The sequence below is a fragment of the Podarcis erhardii genome (assembly GCF_964252035.2).
Source record: "Podarcis erhardii genome assembly, chromosome: 2".
Classification (NCBI taxonomy): Eukaryota; Metazoa; Chordata; class Lepidosauria; order Squamata; family Lacertidae; genus Podarcis; species Podarcis erhardii.
Window position 1 is genome coordinate 1604799 of NC_138498.1, and position 26322 is coordinate 1631120.

The window sequence follows — 26322 nt, forward strand, 5'->3', positions numbered from 1 at the left end:
ACCTGTGGCCTGAATCAAGATTACAGCTGTTGTTGCTGTTGTTGTTGCTTTTATTAGGCTACATGTGTTAATTATCAATGCCAGGAAGTTTCTGTCACCACCATTGCTACTTTGCTAAGTGGGGTCACGGCAACTACGGTAATGTCTTTTCAGGGAATCATCACGGTCTGCTCATTTCACGTTCTCCACCCCTTTCAAAACCTATTCCTCTACATTCTTACAGCATGTAACTGCACAGTTGACAAGTCACATAGAGGAGGGAGAAAGGTTGTTTTCTGCTGCTCCAGAGAAGTGGACATGGAGCAATGGTTCCAAACTACAAGAAAAAAGATTCCACCTAAACATTAGGAAGAACTTCCTGACAGTAAGAGCTGTTCGACAGTGGAATTTGCTGCCAAGGAGTGTGGTGGAGTCTCCTTCTTTGGAGGTCTTTAAGCAGAGGCTTGACAACCATATGTCAGGAGTGCTCTGATGGTGTTTCCTGCTTGGCAGGGGGTTGGACTCGATGGCCCTTGTGGTCTCTTCCAACTCTATGATTCTATGATTCTATGTGCAGAGGAGGGCAACCAAGATGATTGATGGTCTGACAACCAAGTCTTAGGAGTCTTACAAGAGTCGTTTCCTGCTTGGCAGGGGGTTGGACTCGATGGCCCTTGTGGTCTCTTCCAACTCTATGATTCTATGATTCTAAGAAAGGAGATTCCGACTAAACATCAGGAAGAACTATCTGATAGTAAGAGCCATTTGACAATGGAGCTGTTTGACAGCAGGGGGTTGTTGTCTTTCCTTCCTTGGAGATTCTTAAGCAAAGGTTGGATGGTCATTTGTCATGGATGCTTTCATGGGTGCAGCGGGGGGGGGGGAGCAGGGGGGAGCTGCCCCCCTCCTTGATCAAGTAAAACAATAGAAATACTTAACTGACCAATCATCTTAGTTCTGCCCTAACAAAAGTCCTCCCCCACACACAAAGTCCTGCCCCCCACTAAAAAAATCCTAGCTATGTCCATGGATGCTTTAGCTGAGATTCCTGCATTTCAAGGGGTTGGACTAGATGACCCTTGAGGTCCCTTTCCAACTCTACAATTCTATGATTTTCATGAGATAGACAACAACAATTCCCACTATTACCACTATATGTATAATACATATGCTTGCCAGCTCAAGATTATGCTTTCTGTATACAGTGAAGTGGGCTCTTGTCCACCAAAGCATATGCCATAATAAATGTGTTCCTTGTTGTCTTCCCAATAGTGTCAATTTCAAACATCAGAGAAGCCCCGGCTACACTTTTCCCAATGCTACTTCTATCACAAAAACTGATTCTCCCTGCTACTGTATCTTGAGATCTCCCTAACAGTGCTATGCATGTTTACAGAGCAAGCCCCATTGGACTAAGTACATAGGGTGCAGACTGCAATACTATGCCCAGTTACAAGCCCGTGTAGCCAAGTGGTTAAATGGGTCTGTGTCCATTGAACAAAGTGGGGCTTGCTTGTGAATATCTGCAGCTGCATAATTCCAAATTTCTCTCATGGAGGGGCCAAGGTCTGAGGTTCAGACAGGTTCCTATCTGAAATCCTGGAGTCCCACTTCAAGCCAGTGTTGACAACACTGAGCAAAGATGGACGGAGGGAGAAAGGTTGTTTTCTGCTGCTCCAGAGAAGCGGACACGGAGCAATGGATCCAAACTACAAGAAAGAAGATTCCACCTAAACATTAGGAAGAACTTCCTGACAGTAAGAGCTGTTCAACAGTGGAATTTGCTGCCAAGGAGTGTGGTGGAGTCTCCTTCTTTGGAGGTCTTTAAGCAGAGGCTTGACAACCATATGTCAGGAGTGCTCTGATGGTGTTTCCTGCTTGGCAGGGGGTTGGACTCAATGGCCCTTGTGGTCTCTTCCAACTCTATGATTCTATGATTCTATAATGGTCTGTTTTAGTGCAAGGCATTGTCCTCAATTCAGAAAGATGTAATTCAGAATAACTGCACAAAAGGTTGCACATCTTCTACACACACAAACACCTGTATATTTGGGTTAGGCATCCAGTAGTAGGCTAGGGCAGGGATAGCCAATGATGCCCTTCAGATGTTGTCAAGAATGATGAGAGTTGGAGTCCAGCAAGAAGTCAACAACATCTGAAGGACACCTCACTGGTTACCCCTTAGGGCAGGAATCCTCAAACTCGGCCCCCAGCTGTTTTGGGACTATATTTCCCATCATCCCTCACCACTGGTCCTGTTAGCTAGGGGTGATGGGGGTTGTAGTCCCAAAACAGCTGGAGGGCCAAGTTTGGGGATGCCTGCCTTAGGGTGTGGGAGTTGTTTGCTGCCTGGTTTGGTTTTTACTGTTGCATCAATATAGCACAGGTGCTCTGCTTTTGCTGCTTTTATCTGCCCCACGATTTGATATTGATGGAGGCAAAGATTTTAGTCTTGGAGGATTCTTTCTTTTACTAGCCATGCAATTCAGCCAAAGTCAGATCCTTACAAGACTGCAATCTTATACCTACTCAATGGGGCTTGCTTCTGAGTAGAAATGCATAAGATTGCATTGAAAGTCACTGGTTTCATTGGGAAAAGTAAATGTGCTCAATGTTGCAATCCTGTGCAACTTCCTAAAACATAACATTGTAGGGCTTATTTCAAAGTAAACATGTACAGAATCAGGCCTTACATCTTCCCCATTGAAATCAGCTGGACAACCAGTTGTTATAATCTGCTTTATAATTTGGGGGTGCAATATTTGCTATTATATATCTGTGTAAGTCACACATACAGTCATTTCATGAAAAAAATGTATATCTGTTTGTAATTATTCAGGGGCAACTGGAAGCATCCTTTGTCAGTGATGTGGTGTTTTAGCACGAAACCAGGTGTAAAAAACAATATCTACAAGCAAGGAGCATTGAAAAAGATCCATCTGCATTGATTGTGCTTCCTATGCTATGATTTTTTCCAATTTGCCAGATAGACCAGCTAGTATTTCTGTAGAGATTAGATGTATTATGTTGGTGCACTGAGCTATAACACAATCTTTTTGCAGATTTAAAGTAGAAATGGCCAACTTCCGTATGCTTATGAAATACTATATTTTACAAACCAGTCTTCCCAAACCTCCCGATATTTTGGACTATAACTCCCTAGTTAACATGACCAGTGGCCAGGGAACATGGGAGCTGTAGTTCAACAACATCCACAGGGCAGCAGGAAGCTTGCTCCTGATAGTGGGCCATAGAGTACCCACAATGATGCCCTCATTGATAATGAAGATGGGGCCATCTAGCAGAACGAGTTATGGACCACATGTGCCCAAGCATAGCCATAGCATTATGCACAGCTATGCCCAAGGAGAGATACAGTGCTAATACCTAGACTGAAAACATTTCCCTCACCTTTTCCAACAACCAACCTTTTCCAACCTTTTGTGCATCCCCCACCTTTTTAAAAAGCAAAAAACAAATCATAAATTGATTCAAATGTGGTTGAGTCCATCAGCTTTGGCCACCTCTGTCTTAAGAGTCTGGGCTATTGCAGATGTATTCTGCTTCTGCTTCTGCGGCGATCACTCGTAGCTGAGTAAGATTGTCTTCCATAAACATGGTTTTAAAAGTGAGTCCGTAAGTGACTGTGGAGGCCAATTCTGGATCCACAAGTCCATCCACAGTGGGAATATTGGTTTCCGGGTGGGAGTTAATCACGGTGTGGATTTGCCAAGCGTGCCTTCCTCTTTGCAAGTTTCTCCCTTTCGTCCTGAGTTTGAGTGTCTTCAAAGCCCATGACACCTTTGGTAAAGGCTGGTCTCCAACTGGAGCGCTCACAGGCCAGTGTTTCCCAGTTGTCAGTGTTTATATTACATTTTTTTTTTTAGATTTGCCTTGAGACAGTCTTTAAACCTCTTTTGTTGAGCATTACGTTTTCCATTTTTACGTTCGGAATAGAGTAGTTGCTTTGGAAGACAATAATCAGGCATCTGCACATGACCAGTCCAACAAAGTTGATGTTGAAGAATCATTGCTTCAACACTGGTGATCTTTGCTTCTTCCAATACACTGGCATTAGTTTGCCTATCTTCCAAAGTGATGTGTAAAAATTTTCGGAGACACCATTGATGAAATCTTTCCTGGAGTTGGAGCTGTCGTTTATAAGTGGTCCATGTTTCACAAGCATACAGTAAGGTTGGTAGTACAATAGCTTTGTAAACAAGCATTTTGGTTTCCCTGTGAATGTCCTGGTCCTCAAACACTCTGCACTTCAATTGGGAGAAAGCCTCACTCACAGAGCTCAGGCAGTGCTGGATTTTGGCATCAATGTTGGCCCTTGTAGAAAGATAACTGCCTGCAACATGTTCTTAACCCAATAATAGTATATTATTGGTGGATTGATTCTGTTCTATTAGTGCTGTGATGCTACACTGGTATGGGAGGTGCTATAGTGCAACAAATGTTGGAACAAAAAAACAACCTCAGAACATTTGCAGTATGGAAAGTTATGGGATTTCAGCAGGAAGTTACACTGACTGGAAATGGAGCAGACTGATTTTCAAATGATAGATGAAGGAGTGTGGAGGAGAGGCAGGATCATGGCAACAGAGTGTGAAGGAGGGATGGGCGAGGTCATGGTGGCAGGCCTCACCCTACCAAAATGAGTGTTCAACTAAATATTAGAACTAGGCGGGCCAACTCCTAGGGGCAGAGATGTCTTGGGGCCCCTCAATATCTGCTGGCAGGGGGCTGGGCCCCCATGATGATGAGGGAGTGGAGGAAGCTGAGCATGGTGTGGTTCAGTGGCTGGCTCCTCCTGAGCTCAAGAGAGGAATCTACGTCATGCTGACTTCTGCCCTTGACCTCCTCCCAACGATGCTATGTTGTGCATGCATTGCACACATGACATCACACGTGTGCACCGTGCACCCCCCCATTTTGGGTGCAAGACAGCACCTCTGGTTAGAACATAGCCTATGCAGGTATGACTATATGCATGTAGAGCTGTCTCCACATAATAAGGAAACATGGATCATACAGACAAAGGTTATATTTGCAGTTCAAATGAGCATGCAGGCTGATTTAACAATCCTGCTTACTCACACTCACTCCTTATGACTCCAGCCTACGCACATGTGAGCAAGGCTAGACCTGAAATGAGAATGATGTGAAATAAACTTTGGAAGATGTTGAAGGGTTTGGAATGCGGGGTGGGAGGAAAGACACACATTTGGCCAATCAAAACTTTTCTCCAAGTGCCACCAACTTAGGTGTGAAAGTAAGGGACAGGGAGTCAGAACACAGCAGTGTGGAAGGGAGCCTTGATTAGTCTTAAAGGAACATTCCCCAGTCTATTAGACAAAGCTCATAATCTTGGTGTAGGAGAACAATCCTCTGCAGAAATGCTGGTGAGAGGGTGCATGCACAACAATTGGGAAGTGACGGTATTAGATGCCACCAACTCAAGGCAGACCACTGACATACAGCTGGAGCATTAGAAGTTGCCTTTTACTGATTCAGAGCATTGGTCTACTAGGCTTATCAGGGATGGGGAATCTGTGGCATTCCAGATGTTGTTGAACTACAGGTACCATCGGACTACAGCTACCATCAACCCATAACCATTAGCCCTGCTGGCCAGGGCTGCGGAGGAGTTGAAGTCTAACAACCTCCGGAAGGTGCCATAGTGACTGCCCGTGATCTACACTGACTGACAATGGCTCTCCATCATTTTGGACATGAGTTTTTCCCAGCCCAAAGTGGAGATGTGAGGGATTGAATTTGGGTCCTTCTAAATGCAAAGTGTTTGCTCTGCCATGAAGCAATGTCCCTTCCCCAGCTGGCTACAGCTCTTCAGGTTCTCAGGCACAGTTCTTTCCCAGTCCAGCTGTAATCTTTCACCTGGAGATGCAAGATAATGAACATTAGACTTTATCACGAAATGCATGTGCACTGCCGTTGAGCTTTGACCCATCAGAGAATGGGAAAGTATATGCCATTCTCATAGATTTATGAACACAAGAAGGTGAGATGATTCCACAACATGAAGTTGTGGGTTCTCAATGAAAATCACTGAGAAAGAGGCACATTTTCCAGTACTATTTAAATGTTTGCGTAAATCAGTGAGCCCTAGTTGAAGGATACAGTAAAACAGGCTTAGATTTAAAAACTAGCAGAAAGCCTAGTGGTATTTGAGCAATGGACCACATTGTCTAAGGTAGCTGCAGAGTCCTTTTCCTTGAAAGTTTTCAAAGAGAGAGAGAGAAGGAAGACCAGACTGGCATCTGCTAGAGTGGATTAAGAACACACACACACACACACACGGCCCTTTCCTGGTCAGATATGAATTTCCCAGCAGTCCTGTTAGTTAAACATGTGGATTTTTCTACAGGACTGGGAGATGTACCGGCTTAGGGCAGTCAGTCAACAGCAGCAGAGGATGTCCTAGTGTGGCAGAGATGCTTACCTGACCTCCCAGCAGTTAAGTTGCTGTTGTTTACTGAGCAAGGTGAATTGGTGGTGAGGTTGGTGTAGTGCAAGCATACCATCAGCACTCCTGTCAATGTGCTTGCACCACATCACTCTATCTACCACCTCACTCCTCACCCTTCCCCTCCTGATAAGCTGCAGAAACTCACCTGCGAGAAGGTCAGGTAAATGCCTCTGGCCAGCTGTGCCAGCTTCTGCTGGTCAATGGGGCCCTTCAAAGAACCCCTTGATTCTGTAACATTTTACAGGAGATTCAGTACAGCAGTGAGCAACAAAACTGCAAATGAAAAACAGCAAGTTAATATGTTATAATGGTGAATGAGGAAATTATGGCTCTGCAGCCATTCCAAACAGCTGGGACTCCTGCCTTAAGGGATGCAGATGGAAGGGCAGCAGAGTCCTCTAGTGGTGGCTGTCAAGATCCTAATTCATCTCTCCATTCAGAAAACGGAAATAGCTTTCTTCTTTGGACAAAAAGCTAGTGACTTCTCAATTTTCTCCTGATGCAGGACCCACCTTTTGCTCCAGCCTACAATATATCACAAACAGAGCAGGGCAGGACATCCACTGAAAACCAAACCAACCACAAAACAGGTGAAGCACCACTGCTGGGGAAAAGAAGGGGGGAATATAGTTCAGAGATGGGGAACCTGCGACTTTCCAGATAACACTGAACTAGAACTTCCAGCCCCCCTGGCCATTGGCTATGCTGCCCGCAGCTGATGGGAGTTGTAGTCCAAAACATCAAGAGGGCACCAGTTTCCCCACTCATGCCACCCCCACCCATTTTCAAGGGGGTGGGGAGGATCCCTCCTCAAGTGCACACATCTAACTGGAAATACTGTAGTGGCTGCTGTCATGAGAGCATGACAAGAGCCACGCTGGATCAGGCCAAGGGCTCGTCTAGTCTAGCATCCCATTCCAAAGTGGCCAACCAGATGCCTATGGGAAGTGTGCAAGCATGACCAGAGTGCAACAGCCCTCCCCCCTCTATAATTCCCAGCAACTGAAGTGGAGGTAGAACAAAGGCTGTCAATGGCTACAATGGCTATCAGTGTCCATCTGTTGGCTTTCTGTCATCTATCAGTGTGATCATTCCATTTTCATTCCTGCCTCTTTCCACCTGCAGGCCTGTCAACCACAACCAGCCAAGTGGGAGAATGCCACCGGTTGCCCTGCTTGCCCGTATCTAACACTGGTTGGCTGTTTATTTGAAATGTTATAAGCTCATTACTGCTTTTACTAGACATCAGGAACAAACTATACCTATAAATAAAACCACCAATTAACATCTGTCTTTTGACTCTGTTGTTATATTGCTCTGTCAATAGAGGGATATCATGAAACTCCTAGAGAGAGAATTGATTGGAAATGTATTGATTGCAAATAGAATAATTTTAGAAAAATGCTAGTGAAGGGGGAGGGGATCCATATTGTGTCAAATACAGTGGATAAAAAGAAATTTACACCCTTTAAGTGTCTGGAAGAGAAAAGAGCACTGGAAGTGTGTATTCAGTCATTCTTCAGCAATATGATCCAATTTTCAAAAAATTCCATGATGTCTCTCTTTTTTAGCAGTGCTTTATTCTGCTTTTGCTAATAATGAGAAATGCAAGGAAATCAGCCCTGAGTGCTCACTGGAAGGACAGATCCTGAAGGTGAGGCTCCAATACTTTGGCCACCTCATGAGAAGAGAAGACTCCCTGGAAAAGACCCTGATGTTGGGAAAGATGGAGGGCACAAGGAGAAGGGGACGACAGAGGACGAGATGGTTGGACAGTGTTCTCAAAGCTACCAATATGAATTTGACCAAACTACGGGAGGCAGTGGAAGACAGGAGTGCCTGGCATGCTCTGGTCCATGGGGTCACAAAGAGTCAGACACGACTAAATGACAACAACAACAATTGAGGCACTAAAGCTTGAGAGCATGGTAAGACAAGGTCAGGAGTCACGAGCAGCCAGATCTGTGCATGTCTTGTGCAACCTGATCACACCATGCCAGCAAGCAGAGAATCTGGGCTCTGGAACTGGATGCAGGCAAACACTTGAGGCAATGCCAGCAACACCTAGAAGAGTCTCAGAAGCCAAGGATATTGATATTCCTGTGCATGTATACCCGGGGCTAAGTCCCCTCAAGTTCAATGGAACCTTTTTTCAGGTGTGTGTATGCAACAAGAGTGGGACACCTTCCAGTGATAACCATGGCCATAGAGAGATATAGAGATGCTTAATTTGTATCATTTATACTAAGTGCAGAATCTAAATGGGATTTCATGCAATTTTAGCTATTTCTAATTTTTCTTCTAGTTTTGGTAGGCATGTGGAAGGGAGGGTGTTGTTGTTGTTGTTGTTGTTTAGTCGTTTAGTCGTGTCTGACTCTTCGTGACCCCATGGACCAGAGCACACCAGGCACTCCTGTCTTCCACTGCCTCCCGCAGTTTGGTCAGACTCATGTTTGTAGCTTCGAGAACACTGTCCAACCATCTCGTCCTCTGTCGTCCCCTTCTCCTTGTGCCCTCCATCTTTCCCAGCATCAGGGTCTTTTCCAGGGAGTCTTCTCTTCTCATGAGGTGGCCAAAGTATTGGAGCCTCAGCTTCACGATCTGTCCTTCCAGTGAGCACTCAGGGCTGATTTCCTTAAGAATGGATAGGTTTGATCTTCTTGCAGTCCATGGGACTCTCAAGAGTCTCCTCCAGCACCAGAATTCAAAAGCATCAAGGGAGGGTAGCGATCATAAAACTTCATGGAGGATAAGGCTGCTTACTATGACGGCTCTGTCCTCCCTCTGAGAACCAGTTGCTGGGAAGCACAAGTGGGGAGTAAGAGGGGCTGCGGTGCTCAGGTCCTGTTTCCAGGCTTCCACATTGGCATCTGGCTTGTTACTGTGAGGACAGGATGGGCCTTTGGCTTGTTCCAACGGGGCTCTTCTAATGTTCTTAAGAAGTGCTTTTCAAGGGCAAAAACAAAACCAACAACTCTGCAATAGATCTCAACTGAGTGGACTACATAAGAAAAATAAGCATGTAGTGTCCATTGATTCTAGAATAAAATGTTGTGCATACACAGCCTCTGTCTCTCACTTCTGAGATTTCCTTAGGCAATTCTTCCATAAATCTTTCTGGAACGATGAGGGCTAGAAACTTGGGTGTTGCTTGTTTTTTAAAGGGAGCCTAACGTTGTTAGGTAAACACTCAGTACCATCTTTTTAATTTCCCCTTCCTCAACTTATGTGGAATCACAGCATAAATATAACCTCTAGACATGCAATGAAAGGAGAGACCTGGGATCACAGAGAAAATGCCTCAACGTTGTCGAACATCCAGCCTCCTGAGTTAATTCAGACACAGCATGCAGAGTGACAGTCAAGAGAGATTTAAACAGATCTGGGAAGTCCTGTCACGCAGGCACATATAAGGTGCAAATGACATTAGATATGAGCAACTGAGATAAAAATGGTCTCCAATCAAAGCTAAAGTGCAATGGGGGTGGGGGACCCTGAACCCAGAATCCCTAATTCATCACCACCATTCCCTCCAAGCAATACAGCACACTGAACAAATCAGAGGATTGGAATGCAGGTCTTGTATTGCCTTTCTTAAAGAAAGGTGATCGGTCGATAGGTTTCAATTATCAAGGAGCCAGACTCCTGTCAATAGCTGGAACAATTTTCATTGCAGCAAAACTTCTGCTGGGCAGGCAGAGAGTATAATCCAGGGGGTGGGACCTACAGATGGCTAGGGGGCCAGATACTAATGTCTCCCTCCCTATGCAAACCAAGTGTGGCATGTAGACAGGACTGCCCATCTGCCCATTCCCTGATGTTCCAGCTGATCAGCTGATCTTAGGAGACTGGGAAGAACCATGCAGGAAGTTATACAAACCACTCATGGCTCTTTGCAAGCTCTGACAATCAACTTTGCAAGTGATGATCCATGGATTGGCACCACCTGCAAATCCCTTTGACCCAGCTGCATCTTTACATGACATCAGGCGTAGGACAGGTGGGCATGGCTTGGCCATATTGTCTGCTGGGCAAAATAGGGAGGCCCGGTGGAATTGGGCCCTCCGGCCAAAGGCTTCCCACCACTGGTGTAATCACATTCATCAGGATATTCAACATGGCAACCTCAGATATTGTTGGACTGCAACTCCAATCAGCCCTAGGCAGCATGGCCAATTGTTAGAGAGGATAGATTTTGTAGGTCCAGGAGCTTTTCATTCACGCCCTTAGGTATTCACTTTGCACCACATCCTTAGAGCAAGCAGGGCATAGGACTGCAACCAATGGCCATCCAATGGGGCTTACCTGAGAGTGATTCAGTGTGATGTGGTCAGGATGAGCTACACTAGACAATGCCAGGAAACAAGCTGGCTTTAGCATCTCCATCTGACAGTAGTTAATTACAAAAAAGGCTGAGTTCAACAAAGCTTGTTTTATGGCCTTTAATGATTTCCAACAAACCTTTGATTCTGTCTAAAGGTCCAGTCTTTGGGAACCAAAGCATCCTTGGGGGTATCTAACATGGTGGAAAACTCTTCTTTTTGGATGCTTTTATTAAAAGTTCTATGCCTCCCTTGAATATAAACATCTGCAGGAAGAGGAATTCAACGTAGCACTATGGCAATAATGCCACCAGCACAAGCCTTTCAGCTTGCTGGGTAGAACAATCCCTCTCTCCTCCCTCCACGTGATGTTCTGGGGGTTCTCCTGACCCCCAATTTTGAGGAGTGCAGGGGAACACGGAGAGGCGAGGGGAAAGCCCCATTGAACTAGCACAAGTCTTTGTGCAGGCCTCTGCTAGCAGGACTAATTAACTGAATCCCAGCCTCATAATGCACAAAGAATAAAGAATAAAACTATACCATAACAAAAATGATAATAAAATCCAAGGGGCTGCAGATGAACAAAAGAGCATAGTTTAAGGCCTGGGAAAATAAAGAGGTTTTTTGCCCAGTGCCAAAAGTTAATAGAGCATCAAGGTCATATCCAACTAAGTTTTATTCACAGTGTACCCATTGACATGAATGGACCTGAAAGATATCTCACCCCATATAGACTCAGTCAGTCTCTGCATTCTGCAAATGAGGGCCTCCTACATCTTATCAGGAAGCACATTCCACACAAAGTAGAAATCAAGTCTTTAGTGTTGTGGCACCTGCCCTTTGGAATGCCATCCCCTTGAATATTAGAATATTGTCTTTTTGGCACCACAGAAGACCTGCCTCTTCTAACCAGCCCTTTAAGCTGAAATCATTCCCAGTCTGCATGTATCCTGGAATTGTTTTTAAGATGCTTTTAGCACTTGTTGTCTGCCACTCCTTGGGGAGCTCTTTGGGGAGGAAGGAAACTTTAAAATAAAATAGCCACACTTACCAATTTCAATGGGTCTATGCTGAGTAAGACTGGCAGCGGATGCAGCTCCCCGCTTTGTGTTTTCCCATGTGCTACTTCTCAAGGTGGCGTGCATGGTTATCCCCCCCCCCATATTATCATCACAACACCCCTATGAGGTAGGATAGGCCCAAGGTCACACCACGAGCTTCATGGCTGAGTGGAGATTTGAGCCCTGGTCTCCCAGGGGCTGGCCTGACAGTCTACCCACCACTCTGCTTGTCAGTGCCTGGGTGTATGGCTCTTCCCAGCCTCTTCCCCTGAGAGTCTGCAGGCAAGGAGCAAGATGCTTCCCAACTGAGCTAAATGGCTTGAGAGTGCAGGGCAGGGATGAAACTAGACATTAAGACCCACTTGGGCACTCCTCCCCACACACATGCACATTTGTGTACACACACACATAGGCTGGGAGCCCTACTGGGGCCCCTCCGGTGGCTCCACCTGGGGCAAAACCCCCAACTAGTCCCCCTGTAGCTATGGCACTAGTGCAGGGCTCCCTCGGAAGGGACCATGGCCCAGTGGAAGAGCACATGCTTTCCATGCAGAGGATCCTTGCTCCATTCACTTTGTTGTTTGTTGTTGTTTAGTGGTTTAGTCGTGTCCGACTCTTCGTGACCCCATGGACCAGAGCACGCCAGGCACTCCTGTCTTCCACTGCCTCCCGCAGTTTGGTCAGACTCATGTTTGTAGCTTCGAGAACACTGTCCAACCATCTTGTCCTCTGTCGTCCCCTTCTCCTTGTGCCCTCCATCTTTCCCAACATCAGGGTCTTTTCCAGGGAGTCTTCTCTTCTCATGAGGTGGCCAAAGTATTGGAGCCTCAGCTTCAGGATCTGTCCTTCCAGGGAGCACTCATGCCTGATTTCCTTCAGAATGGATAATTTTGATCTTCTTGCAGTCCATGGGACTCTTAAGAGTCTCCTCCAGCACCATAATTCAAAAGCATCCATTCTTCAGTGATCGCTTCCATACATCACTACTGCGAAAACCATAGCGTTAACAATATGGACCTTTGTTGGCAAGGTGGTGTCTCTGCTTTTTAAGATGCTGTCTAGGTTTGTCATTGCTTTTCTCCCAAGAAAAGGACCCTTGGCCCTTGACTTCATGACTCCCTGCTTCCTGACCCTCGGACCCCTGGCTTCTGGACTCTTGTTCCTGCTCCCACCACGCCATTCTGCCCACGGTCCTGACATCCTCAGCCTGGACTTTGATCACCTGTAGGCCGGACTGTGACAGCAGGCATCTTTTAATTTTGTGACTGCTGTCACCATCTGCACTGATCATGCAGCCCAAGAAAGTAAAATCTCTCACTGCCTCCATTTCTTCCCCTTCTATTTGCCAGGAGGCGATGTGAACAGTGGCCATGATCTTAGGTTTTTTAAAATGTTTTTCATTAGAACCTTCAATGAAAAGGGTCAGGCAATAGGTGGTGGGGCAAGACCTAGGCTGGAGACATACCAGTTGCTGGATTTAGTCTGTTGTTACTCTGGGGAGGTTACTAAAATATCTTGCGCCTGGCTCTTTTGTGGCCACACAGATGAGCAGGTAAACTGAGCTTGGTACAGTAAGACTGAAGTGAGAGTCAGAGGTGGCAGCAGGTGGGTGAGCAAAAGGAATGGAACAATGATTTAATGACCAAAGTGGCGAGATCTTAGAATCATAGAATCATAGAATCATAGAATCATAGAATCATAGAATCATAGAGTTGGAAGAGACAACAAGGGCCATCGAGTCCAACCCCCTGCCAAGCAGGAAACACCATAAGAGCACTCCTGACATATGGCTGTCAAGCCTCTGCTTAAAGACCTCCAAAGAAGGAGACTCCACCACACTCCTTGGCAGCAAATTCCACTGTCGAACAGCTCTTACTGTCAGGAAGTTCTTCCTAATGTTTAGGTGGAATCTTTTTTCTTGTAGTTTGGAACCATTGCTCCGTGTCCGCTTCTCTGGAGCAGCAGAAAACAACCTTTCTCCCTCCTCTATGTGACATAGAATCATAGAATCATAGAGTTGGAAGAGACCACAAAGGCCATCGAGTCCAACCCCCTGCCAAGCAGGAAACACCATCAGAGCACTCCTGACATATGGTTGTCAAGCCTCTGCTTAAAGACCTCCAAAGAAGGAGACTCCACCACACTCCTTGGCAGCAAATTCCACTGTCGAACAGCTCTTACTGTCAGGAAGTTCTTCCTAATGTTTAGGTGGAATCTTCTTTCTTGTAGTTTGGAACCATTGCTCTGTGTCCGCTTCTCTGGAGCAGCAGAAAACAACCTTTCTCCCTCCTCTATGTGACATCCTTTTATATATTTCAACATGGCTATCATATCACCCCTTAACCTCCTCTTCTCCAGGCTAAACATGCCCAGCTCCCTTAGCCGTTCTTCATAAGGCATCGTTTCCAGGCCTTTGACCATTTTGGTTGCCCTCCTCTGGACACGTTCCAGTTTGTCAGTGTCCTTCTTGAACTGTGGTGCCCAGAACTGGACACAGTACTCCAGGTGAGGTCTGGCCAGAGCAGAATACAGTGGCACTATTACTTCCCTTGATCTAGATGCTATACTCCTATTGATGCAGCCCAGAATTGCATTGGCTTTTTTAGCTGCCGCGTCACACTGTTGGCTCATGTCAAGTTTGTGGTCAACCAAGACTCCTAGATCCTTTTCACATGTACTGCTCTCAAGCCAGGTGTCACCCATCTTATATTTGTGCCTCTCATTTTTTTTGCCCACGTGCAATACTTTACATTTCTCCCTGTTAAAATTCATCTTGTTTGTTTTGGCCCAGTTCTCTAATCTGTCAAGGTCATTTTGAAGTGTGATCCTGTCCTCTGGGGTGTTAGCCACCCCTCCCAGTTTGGTGTCATCTGCAAATTTAATCAGGATGCCCTTGAGTCCATCATCCAAGTCATTGATAAAGATGTTGAATAAGACCGGGCCCAAGACAGAACCCTGTGGCACCCCAGTAGTCACTCTTCTCCAGGATGAAGAGGAACCATTGATGAGCACCCTTTGGGTTCGGTCAGTCAGCCAGTTACAAATCCACTGAGTGGTAGCATAGTCAAGTCCGCATTTTACCAGCTTCTTTACAAGAATATCATGGGGCACCTTGTCAAATGCCTTGCTGAAATCAAGGTAGGCTACATCCACTGCATTCCCTTCATCTACCAGGCTTGTAATTCTGTCAAAAAACGAGATCAGGTTCGTCTGACATGACTTATTTTTCAGAAATCCATGCTGACTATTGGTGATCACAGCATTTCTTTCTAGGTGCTCACAGACTGTTTGCTTAATGATCTGCTCCAGAATCTTCCCTGGTATTGATGTCAGACTGACTTATTTGGGTCCTCTCTTTTCCCCTTTTTGAAAATAGTGACAACATTTGCCCTCCTCCAGTCTGCCGGGACTTCGCCAGTTCTCCAGGAATTCTCAAAGATGACTGCTATGTCAGATAACGATCTTTGGAGCTCGATCGTTGAGCCGTGGCCTCTGATAGCTTTACGATCCCAATCAGTCGTTTACAGCGTCCAGCACACTTCCTTCCCAGCTGCGCAACAAATTCTGCTGTCTCTTTAGCCACGGCTTAGCAGAGTAGCATACAGCGGTGTAAAGCAGTCTTTTTCTCCTTTTCTCCATGCAAGCATACACAGACAGGTTCGTCTATTTACAGCTCTTTATTGAAACATTTCAGCAAAACTGTCCACCGCTGCTTGCAGCCATGTCTCTCTCTCAAACACACAGAGAGAACAGAAAGTACAGGAACAAGCTCCTCCTTAGCTTCTAAAGCTGACGTCAGAAAGTGACGCACACCTAAGAACACTTAACCAGTTAAGTTCTGAACTCTCACACCCCCTCTTGCGTTGCTTTCTGACAAGACCTGTGTAACATCTTCAGCAACACCCTGTGAGATCAATCCCTTCCCCAATGCCTTGTACCCTCCCTTGGAGTACCTGTTAGGCATCTGTGGAATCACCTCACAACTCTCAGAATCGCACTGTGCGAAACTTACCCACGCACCCGTGGCCTGGTACCTCTCAGGTGGAATACCCTTGGTTGTGCGACTGGATCGCCTAGGCACAAACTCTGGTGTTTCCTCTGGCTCACTGTCACCAGCAGGTGTGTCCTCTGCATCACGGGATTCCCCCTCTGACTTAAAGCGTCTTCGAATCCTTTCCATTACACTCACAGGAGAACTAGGCTCACTCTTGGGCTGTCCTTTTCTAACAACTCGTGGAGACGCCCCATCCTGCTCCTGACCTTGGTCAGTGACCTGATCGTCATCAGCAGACTCAGTCTCTCCTTCCTCCTCAGCAGAACTGTCCTCTGGATCAGAGAGACATTCTGAAAGAACATCACGCTGTGCAGAAATCTTTGGCCTTTCATCCTGCTCAAAGAACTCAGCGTTTTTACTGATCAGCACCTTACTCTGATCACCTGACGGGTAAGCAAACCTCCATGCACGAGCTTCTGGCTCATACCTACAGAAGATCATTTTCTGGACTTTGGCTCCATCTGGCCCTTGCAAAGCCTTAGGCACAGGGACAACCGCAGGAGATCCAAACTTGCGCAGAAAGTGAACCTGGGGTTTTCTGCCATTCAACAAAGAGTACGGTGTGTCACCTACCAGTGAGTTGTAGACACGATTCCAGGTGAAACACACACATCGGACTGCCTCCAGCCAAAACTTTGGAGGTAACCTCGGGTAAAACCTGCAAATCCTCTACAGGACTATGAATGGTCCTCTGATGCCATGCGCAAACACATTGAACATGAGTGGGAACTGTAGCACGCTGCGCCTGTGCTCTCTCAACCTTCCCCTCACCCCCAAGAGACGTTTTAAGAATGAAAAGATCATTCTGCCCCTTCTTAACCTTGGCAAGTACCCTCTCCCCTTTGGAGATTGTGCAGACATCATCCTGGAAACAAACCTGAAACCCTTTTTTCAACAAATAAGGCACAGATAACAAACAGTGATGCACCCCTGAAACAATACAAAACTCCATCTGTTCCTGCAAAACAGAAAGATAAACATTAGCAAACTTAGAAATTTTAGTTCTTTGTCCATTTGCAAACTTAACAGTCTGTCCTTTTGGAACTGCCGTGCAATTCCACATCTCGACTGCAGGGGTCTCTGGAACCATGTTGCGGTTAGCTGCAGAGTCAATGACAAGACTCAGCTCGGAATTTTCCACACAGCTGTCTTCAAACAAAGCCATGCTAGCAGTTACTTGATAAGACTCTTCCTGTTGTTCACCACGTCGGCCGGACTCAATCCCACGCCTGCCTGCCTTTGCAGGCTGGTTGCCATGGAAACCCGCCTGGTTCCCATGAGAAGTGTCCTTGACAACATCATGCCGTGCCTGTGTGCTCCAGTGGGGGCAACTGCCACGCAGATGTTGAACTCCAGTGGAAAAACACTGCCCGGGGCTCCTCCCAGCTGGCCTGGCCTTCCTTCTTCTGGAACGGCGCCTCCCACCAGCCTCGCCCCCTCTGAAGCTCCCTCTGAAGCTCCTCTCCGCTTCAGCACTTCCTGTGGAAAGTTTTTTCAACTTGCCTTTGGAACTCTTCGCCCCCCCCGATCTGCTCACCAGCGCTCCTACAGGCCGATACATCGGGAAATGGGCCTGCCAGTCCAGCGTCTCCAGGGCTCTGGCCTTCTGCTGAAGCTTCACACAAGCCCTTCAGCACATCCCAGGCAGCCCTTGCTGTCTGTACACCCTCCAAATGAGGCCTCAGCGATGCATGAATGCATGCTCTGAGCATATCCAGCTCTTGTCGCATTTTCTGCTGGCTATCTTCCCAGCTAAGGGGTGGTGCTTTTGGCTCCCTCTGGCTTCCTTCCCAAAGCCCATGGACCAGGAACCAGCCCCTTATTCTTTTGCTCCAGGTTGCCCAACTTTTTAAAGTTAGGGCTTCTACTGGTATATGCTGGCTCTCTGCCATCTTCTCCCGTTCTCCCAAGGTGCCCCACAAGCTGTACTCACTCAGTACCAGCTGATTCCGGCTCCTGTCCGTGGAGAAACGGCCCAGCTGCTCCGGCTCAGCTCTGTCTCTCAGCAGCTCCCTTGCCTCTCAGAAGCAGGCAAAAACGCCCTCTGCTTTCCGGCATCAGGCTAGACTCACGGAACGCAGCTTCGAACCTCTGGCCAGCTTCCGTGCCGACTTCAAAGCATTCCAGTGGCTCAAAGCCGACTGCTTTACGAGCGTTGACTGACCTCCATAACCTGTCAGATAACGATCTTTGGAGCTCGATCGTTGAGCCGTGGCCTCTGATAGCTTTACGATCCCAATCAGTCGTTTACAGCGTCCAGCACACTTCCTTCCCAGCTGCGCAACAAATTCTGCTGTCTCTTTAGCCACGGCTTAGCAGAGTAGCATACAGCGGTGTAAAGCAGTCTTTTTCTCCTTTTCTCCATGCAAGCATACACAGACAGGTTCGTCTATTTACAGCTCTTTATTGAAACATTTCAGCAAAACTGTCCACCGCTGCTTGCAGCCATGTCTCTCTCTCAAACACACAGAGAGAACAGAAAGTACAGGAACAAGCTCCTCCTTAGCTTCTAAAGCTGACGTCAGAAAGTGACGCACACCTCAGAACACTTAACCAGTTAAGTTCTGAACTCTCACATGCTAGTGGTTCTGAGATCACATCTGCCAGTTCTTTTAATACTCTTGGATACAGTTCATCTGGCCCTGGGGACTTGAATACATCTAAACTAGCCAAGTATTCTTGTACTATCTCCTTAGTTATTCTGGGCTGTGTTTCCTCTGCTGAATCATTTGCTCCAAATTCTTCAGGTCGGGCATTGTTTTCTTTATCGGAGAAGACTGAGGCAAAGAAGGCATTGAGGAGTTCAGCCCTTTCTGTGTCCCCTGTTTGCATTTCACCATCTTCTCCTCTGAGTGACCCCACGGTTTCTTTGTTCTTCCTTTTGCTACGAACAAACCCATAAAAGCCTTTTTTGTTGCTTTTAACCTCTCTAGCAAGCCTGAGTTCATTCTGTGCTTTAGCTTTCCTGACTTTGTGTCTACACGTGCTGGCTATTTGTTTGAATTCCTCTTTGGTGGTTTCCCCCCTTTTCCATTTTTTGTACACATCCTTTTTTAATCTTAACTCAGTTAAAAGTTCTTTAGATAGCCACCCTGGCTTCTTTAGGCACCTTCCATGTTTCCGTCTCATTAGTATTGCCTGAAATTGTGCTTTTACTATCTCCCTCTTAACAAACTCCCAGCCATCATGAACTCCCTTTCCTTTTAGTATTACTGTCCTGATCTGCTGATCCCGTCATACTCCTAACTGAATAGTCACCACAAATCTTGGCTTCTCAAACTGCTGCTGAGGCAGCAAAATGTGGATTCCTTTTCAAATCCAGAAAAACAAATAGTGCCATTCATCATTTTTTTTTTAAAAAAAAGCACACCACACCCCTCAATTTATCATGAAATAGCTATCAACACAGCCAGCACACTTCACTGGAAACAACTGATTTGTCTAGCTCAGGTTTTTATCAGCAAATGCACGTATTTCACATGAAATAACTACCTGATAAATTAGCTTGCCTGCTGCAGAGCCTAAGAAAAGCCATAAAACAGAGCCATGGACCTGATCCAGCCAAAGTTAAGTACATCTAACTTCCAATCCCATGTACGTTTACCAAGAAGTAAGTCTTGCCAAGTTCAGTAGGACTCAGTCCCAACTAAGCGAGCAGAGCACTCTGCCACAGAAATAAATACGACTTAGAAGTGCAACATTTGGGTTGGATCATGAACCAGGACAAAATGGAATCCTATAATGGGGTAGTTTTAACTGTGTTAGCACATGGAGTCAAAACATGGGCGTACTAAGCAAGCCAATGGAATAATAATAATAAAAATAATTTATTATTTGTACCCCGCCCATCTGGCTGGGTTTCCCCAGCCACTCTGGGCGGCTTCCAACAAAGATAAAAATACACTAAAATGTCACATATTAAAAACTTCCCTGAACAGGGCTGCCTTCAGATGGAAAGTATCTTGGCCTCCTTGATTCTTAAGTGTTTGCTTCAGATGTGCCAAAAGGATTTCTCTGGCTGCTCTATCGTGTCTGCAACCCTTTTGCTGATTGATTGAATGAATCAAACTTGCATCCCCATAATTGATAGCTGTATTGTGTTCATGCAGCTCAATGCTGCACAAGTTTCTTGGTTGGTAAACCTTGCTGTGCTCCTTGGAATTTACTCCCAAGTATGTGAGCATAGGATTGCTGCCTTAGCATGAGACATGGCTTAAATTGACCAGGGCATGTCTAGTTGAGTGTTGGAGACCAACACAGGTTAACCAAAGGGATTAAATGAATGGCTGCAATTACTTCACATTTTAAAACTTCTCAGTTAAATCTGAGAAGCAGCTCAGAATCTAAGAGCACTTGTCTTGCACACAGAAGACCCCATAGTCAGTTGTGGCTCTATCAGTCTATTTGACACATGTGATGGGATGATGAGCTGCTTGTGCGTAAAAGCTTAGTCCCTCAGAGTTTGGGCATGGTTCTCAAACTCTGTCCTTAGCGGAGCCCTTCAACATGACTCCCTTAATCGCTGGCAGAATCCGACAGTGGGCGTTTACGGAATCTACTCCAGCATAAAAGCTCCTTAACGGAAACGCGTCTTCTGGATTCTCTGCGCGACAGTTTCCGGCGAGGAGTGGGTGTACCTATAGGAGGTCCTGAGACTTCTCCACTGTTCTCGCTGGAAGACTCCCTGAGCCATCCCTTCGACTCACTTTCTCTCTGATCTCCCTCTCTCCCCCTGCTGGTACCTTCCTCCGCTGCTGAGTCTCTCCTAGCTTCCGAGAGCCCCTCCACCACCTGCCTTTCCGATGGCAGTTCCCTGACATCCACCTCCCCTCCAGGGCCCCCTTCACCCCCTCCCGCCCCCTCCTCTACTGGCGGTGAGGATGGAAAACCCCGGAAAGAACCCTCCTCATCATCAGAGGATTCAAACACTTCTCTCCACTGACCCCCGTCTCTTCTCCCTGAGTCCTCCTCCTCGTCGGAGTCTATTCCCTCTTCCAGCCCTGATTCTGGGAACCCTTCAAACTCCTCTTCCTCATCGGTGGTGCCGAAGTGTTCCCTCCCGAACCGTGCCACGGGCTGAGGTTTCCTTGGGAACCGTTTATGAAACGTTTCTATTAAAACCTCGTCATTGACCTCCTCTGCTGGTACCCATGTGTTTTCTGACTCCGGTTCCCCTTCCCATTCTACCAAATACTCCACCTGATTCCCTTTCCACCTGGAATCAATGATTTCTGCCACCTGCATGTTGCGTTCCCTTTCTTCTATGACTGGTGTTTGAGTAACCTCCCTCTCACGTCCCCCCCACTCCCGCCCCTCTCGGTACGGCGACAGTAAGGACCTGTGAAATACTGGGTGCAGTTTCATGTGGTTGGGCAACCTCAGTTTGAATGCCACCAGGTTGACCTGTTGTATGACCTCAAAGGGTCCCAGCCGTTTGGGTCTCAATTTCTTACACCCTCCCTTGAACGGCAGTCCTTGGGTGGATAGCCACACCCGGTTCCCCACCCTTATGGTTTCACCTTCCCGTCTGCTTCTGTCTGCTTGCTTCTTGTATTCTTCCTTGGCCCTCTCTAAGTTAAATTTGAGTTGCTGGTGGATCGCTTCCATCTCTTCAACAAAGTGTTCCGCTGCCGGGACACTCCATCTTTCCCCTCCTTCTCCTGGAAATGCCCTGGGATGACACCCATAATTAGCCAGGAAGGGACTCATCCCTGTGGACACATTCTCCGCATTGTTGTAGGCAAATTCTGCCAGGGCCAACTTATCTACCCAATCATTTTCTCTGTCATTAACATAACACCTCAGGTATTGTTGTAAAATACCATTTGCCCTTTCCGCCTGCCCATTTGTTTCTGGGTGTCGGGCAGTTGAAAAATTGACCTCTACGTACAGTAAGCTCATAAGCTTCCTCCAGAACCTGGAAGTAAATTGTTTCCCTTGGTCAGAGACCACCCTCAAGGGGGCGCCATGCAACCTAAAAATTTGTTTTACAAACAACTTGGCGGTTTCTTCCGCTGTGACTGCATGCGAACAGGCTATAAAATGGCACATCTTAGTTAATAGGTCTACCACCACCATGACAGCTGTTTTCCCTTTAGATTTTGGCAGATCAGTCATAAAATCTATGGATACTGCCTCCCATGGCCTTTCTGGTGTGGGTAAGGGTTCCAGTAGCCCCGCTGGTGCCAGCCTCTCCCCTTTTGCTCGCTGGCATCGGTCGCACCCCCTTACATATTCCCGTACGTCTTCCCTCACCTTGGGCCACCAAAACTCCCTGGTAACCAACCACATGGCTTTGTGTTGCCCGAAGTGCCCCGCTGTGGGGCTGTCGTGCAATTGTTTGAGTACCCGGCCCCTCAATTGTCCTTCGGGTATGTACAGTGCCCCCTTGTAATACAACGTTCTGTTCCTTTCCTCAAACCCCCCTGTGTTCTCTCCACCTCCCCGGAGTCCTCTGAGCTTCTCTTGGGCGTATTCATCGTTCTCGGTTACCTCTACCAGTTCTCTCGGCCCCACCAATGCCGCCCCACACACCCAGTGGTCCTCGGGGATGATATGTCTCTCCTCTGGCGCTCCCTCTCCCTCTAAATACTCTGGTTTTCGAGAGAGAGCGTCCGCTCTGACATTCTCCTTCCCTGGCACGTAGCAAATTTCAAAATGGAATTTGGAGAACTCCTGGGCCCATCTCACTTGTCTCTGGTTCAGTACTCGGGCGGTTCTCCAGTATTCTAGGTTTTTGTGGTCGGTGCGCACTTGGACCTTGTGCTGCGCTCCAATCAGCAAGTGTCGCCATCTCCGGAATGCTTCATGAATGGCGAGTAGTTCTCGGTCGTACACGGTGTAGTTCCTCTCGGATTTGTTCAATTTCTGCGAGAAGAAGGCACACGGTCTCCATTCCGACGTATCCTTTCCCGGCTGAAGAAGCACCGCCCCCACTGCTCGGTCTGATGCGTCGGTCTCTACTCTCATCGGTTGCCACAGATCCACGTGCAAAAGTTGTTCTTCTGACGCAAACGCCTTCTTTAACCTTTCGAACGCTCGCTGCGCCTCTTCCGTCCAGACAAATTTCTTCTTGCTGCTGAGACAATCCGTGATGGGCGCCGTTAAGTGGGCGAAGTTCTTGATGAACTTCCGGTAGAAGTTTCCAAACCCCAGGAACCTTTGCACGTCCTTCTTTGTTTTAGGTGTCTTCCATTCCAGTACCGCTTGAACCTTGCTGGGATCCATGGCTAATCCCTTGTCTGACAAACGATACCCCAGGAATTCCACCTCTCTGGTATGAAACTGACACTTCTCCAGTTTCACCCACAGCTGGTTTGCTTGCAGTCTGCTCAGTACCTCTCTTACGTCCCGCACATGCTGCTCCTCATTCTCTGAGTACACCAATACGTCATCTAAGAATGCTACACAGTTTTTGTAAAGTAAAGGTCCCAGGACGTGATTCATAAATGATTGAAAACAGGCTGAGCCCGCCTGTAGACCGAAGGGCATAACGAGGTACTCAAAGGCCCCCAAGGGGGTGAACATGGTAGTTTTCCATTCGTCTCCCTTTCTCATTCGTATCAGGTTATAAGCCCCCCTCAGGTCCAGTTTGGTGAAAATTTTCCCCTTCCTCACTCGGGTCAAAATGTCATCGATTCTGGGCATGGGGAAAGTCACTGGTTCTGACACTGCATTTACGGCCCGGTAATCCACGACCAATCTGGGTTTATTCGTGTCTTTTTTGTCCACGAAGAACACTGGACTACCCCCCAGCGCTCGTGACTCCCTGATGAAACCTCGTTTGAGGTTCTTGTCAATGAACTCCCTTAACTCCTGCATCTCCCTGTCGGACATGGCGTACAGCTTGCCCACTGGCAGCTGGGCTCCTGGGAGTAGGTTAATTTGACAGTCAAAGGGTCTATGCAGGGGCAGTTTATCTGCTTCTCTTTCGCTGAAGACGTTACCCAGATCGGCGTATTGTCGTGGTACCTTCCCCTTATCTGTTACTTCCATCCCTGCTAGAGTGGCCTGGGCTCCTCCCTGAGCCTCCCCCTCCTTGCAGTGTGCTAGGCAATGTGCTGACCCAAAGGAAACTACCCGCTGGTGCCAACCCACTAGCGGATCGTGCAGCGCTAGCCAGCTCATTCCCAATATGATGGGCGCTCCTCCCAGGGTGGCCACATTGAACGCTATTACTTCCGTGTGTCTTCCCACCTTCATTATCATGGGGACAGTTTGTTGGTTAACTTCTCCACCCAACAGTTCCCTCCCATCAATCGTTGTCACCTGCAAAGGGTTACTCAAGGGGATAGTCTGTATCTGGTGTTCAGCTGCAAACTCCTTGCTCATGAAATTGCAGGAGCTGCCTGAGTCCAATAGCGCCTTTATCTTTAGCGGATGTCCGTTTGGTAGCTCTAGCACCACCTCTACGACAAGCGCTGGTCTTGGGGGTTCAGGTTTGGGCACATTCACTGATCTTTGGCCTGGCTGCTGTGCCCCGATGCTGGCAACCAGGCATTGGCTTTTACCTGCTCCTTAACCCCCTCCTCTTCACCCCCAACAGCTCCCGCCATTCCTTGCCATCCCTTCCTTTGAGGGCAGACTCTGGCAAAGTGACCTGGCTGTTGGCAGAGGAAACATTTCTTGGCGCTCTTTCCCTCCTTCTTCCGCCCTTCGTTGGTGTTTGAAGCTCCGCGCGCGCGCGCTGCTCCAATCTCCATCGGCTCTGCCAGCAGGGGATGCTGCTCTGGCATCTCTGGAATGCGGAACTCACTCCAACGTTCCCCTTTCCCTTCCCGCTTTTCCAAGGCTCTTGCCTCCTGGCGCGCTCCAATGGCAAGCGCGGATTTAGTCAGCTGGTCCATAGACTCCGCCCTGGGCGCACGGGAAAGTTCGTCTTTCACCGCCGAGGACAGCCCTTCTTCGAACAGCATTTGAATGGGGTCCGCAGAATGGTCCCACCCCAATTTATGGATGAGCATGGTAAACTCTGTCCAGTATTCTTGGACGGATCGGTTCCCCTGTTTACACGCCATCAACTGTCTGCGTACCACCCCTTGCTCAATCTTGCTGGAAAACATCAGGTCCATGGCGCGAAAAAACTTTCTCGAGTCTTTTTAAGCGTCATTGTTCGCTGCCATCAGGGGCCTCACCCAGTCTTTCGCCCCCCCTTCGAGATGCCCAATGACAAACACCACTCTCGATTCCTCATCGGGAAAGTCATCAAACTGCAGATTGAGGGCGTATTGCATCTCTGTCCTAAAGGCTTGATAATTTCTGGGATCACCCCCAAACTTTTGCACCACCCTGGCACCTTCCTTGCGAGTGGGGTGGTTTTTCCCTTGTCTGCATCCTGAGCCCGCCTCTCTTCGAGCCTCACCGTTTGCAGCGCTAGCTGGAGTTCCAACACCCTGTACCTTTCTTCCAGGCTTGGACCCGCTCCAGCTCCTCCTGCGTCTCCGGCTCCGGTTGGGTTGCTCATGATGCCTCTCCTTGCACAAGCGGCTTTCAGGGACTGTCGGATTGCTGTGATGGGATGATGAGCTGCTTGTGCGTAAAAGCTTAGTCCCTCAGAGTTTGGGCATGGTTCTCAAACTCTGTCCTTAGCGGAGCCCTTCAACATGACTCCCTTAATCGCTGGCAGAATCCGACAGTGGGCGTTTACGGAATCTACTCCAGCATAAAAGCTCCTTAACGGAAACGCGTCTTCTGGATTCTCTGCGCGACAGTTTCCGGCGAGGAGTGGGTGTACCTATAGGAGGTCCTAAGACTTCTCCACTGTTCTCGCTGGAAGACTCCCTGAGCCATCCCTTCGACTCACTTTCTCTCTGATCTCCCTCTCTCCCCCTGCTGGTACCTTCCTCCGCTGCTGAGTCTCTCCTAGCTTCCGAGAGCCCCTCCACCACCTGCCTTTCCGATGGCAGTTCCCTGACAACACATACACATCCTTCTGCAGAATTTGAAATTCCATAGATCATATATTCTGGACAATGCCCATCTTAACTAATAAGTGGGCTGGGCTTGAACCTGATGTTTGATCCTTGGGCAAGATGGACAATAGCAATAGATGGAAGCACCAATCAGGGAACTCAGCCTGAGTTGACTTACATAGCTGCACTGCTCAGTCACTTCTGTCCTCCTGCAAATAGGTTCTCATGAAGGTGCTCTTATCCAGCCCTCAAAGGAAAGCTTCCCAAGTCTAGTGGACACAAGCCAGATGAAGCTACCTTACAGTATGTACCTGATCTCCCTCCTTTGGCCCACTCTCCTCTGGCTGCTTGTGATGTCATAATGGACCACAGAGGAAAATCAGCCAGGATCCAGACCCAGGTGCTTGTGGGGCTAGACCAGTTGGTGCTCTGGCTGGCATGAATCCAGATAATGAATCTAGCTAGCATGGAATTGGCCATGCCTGAATACAGCTGCTCCAGT

At 47.6% G+C, this 26322-nt stretch overlaps 1 protein-coding gene and 1 long non-coding RNA gene across 2 annotated transcripts in view; both read right to left on the reverse strand.

Moving 5' to 3' along the window:
* OLFM2 (olfactomedin 2) overlaps nt 1–26322 on the reverse strand; it is a 217498-nt gene that overhangs the window by 155192 nt on the left and 35984 nt on the right. The gene's annotated exons all lie outside the window — the stretch shown is intronic.
* Nucleotides 5015–26252, reverse strand: LOC309336276. Its single transcript, XR_014153973.1, has 3 exons — nt 26132–26252; nt 6618–6745; nt 5015–5130 (listed from the first exon to the last, which is right to left on the reverse strand). It is a non-coding gene; the product is annotated as an uncharacterized lncRNA (long non-coding RNA).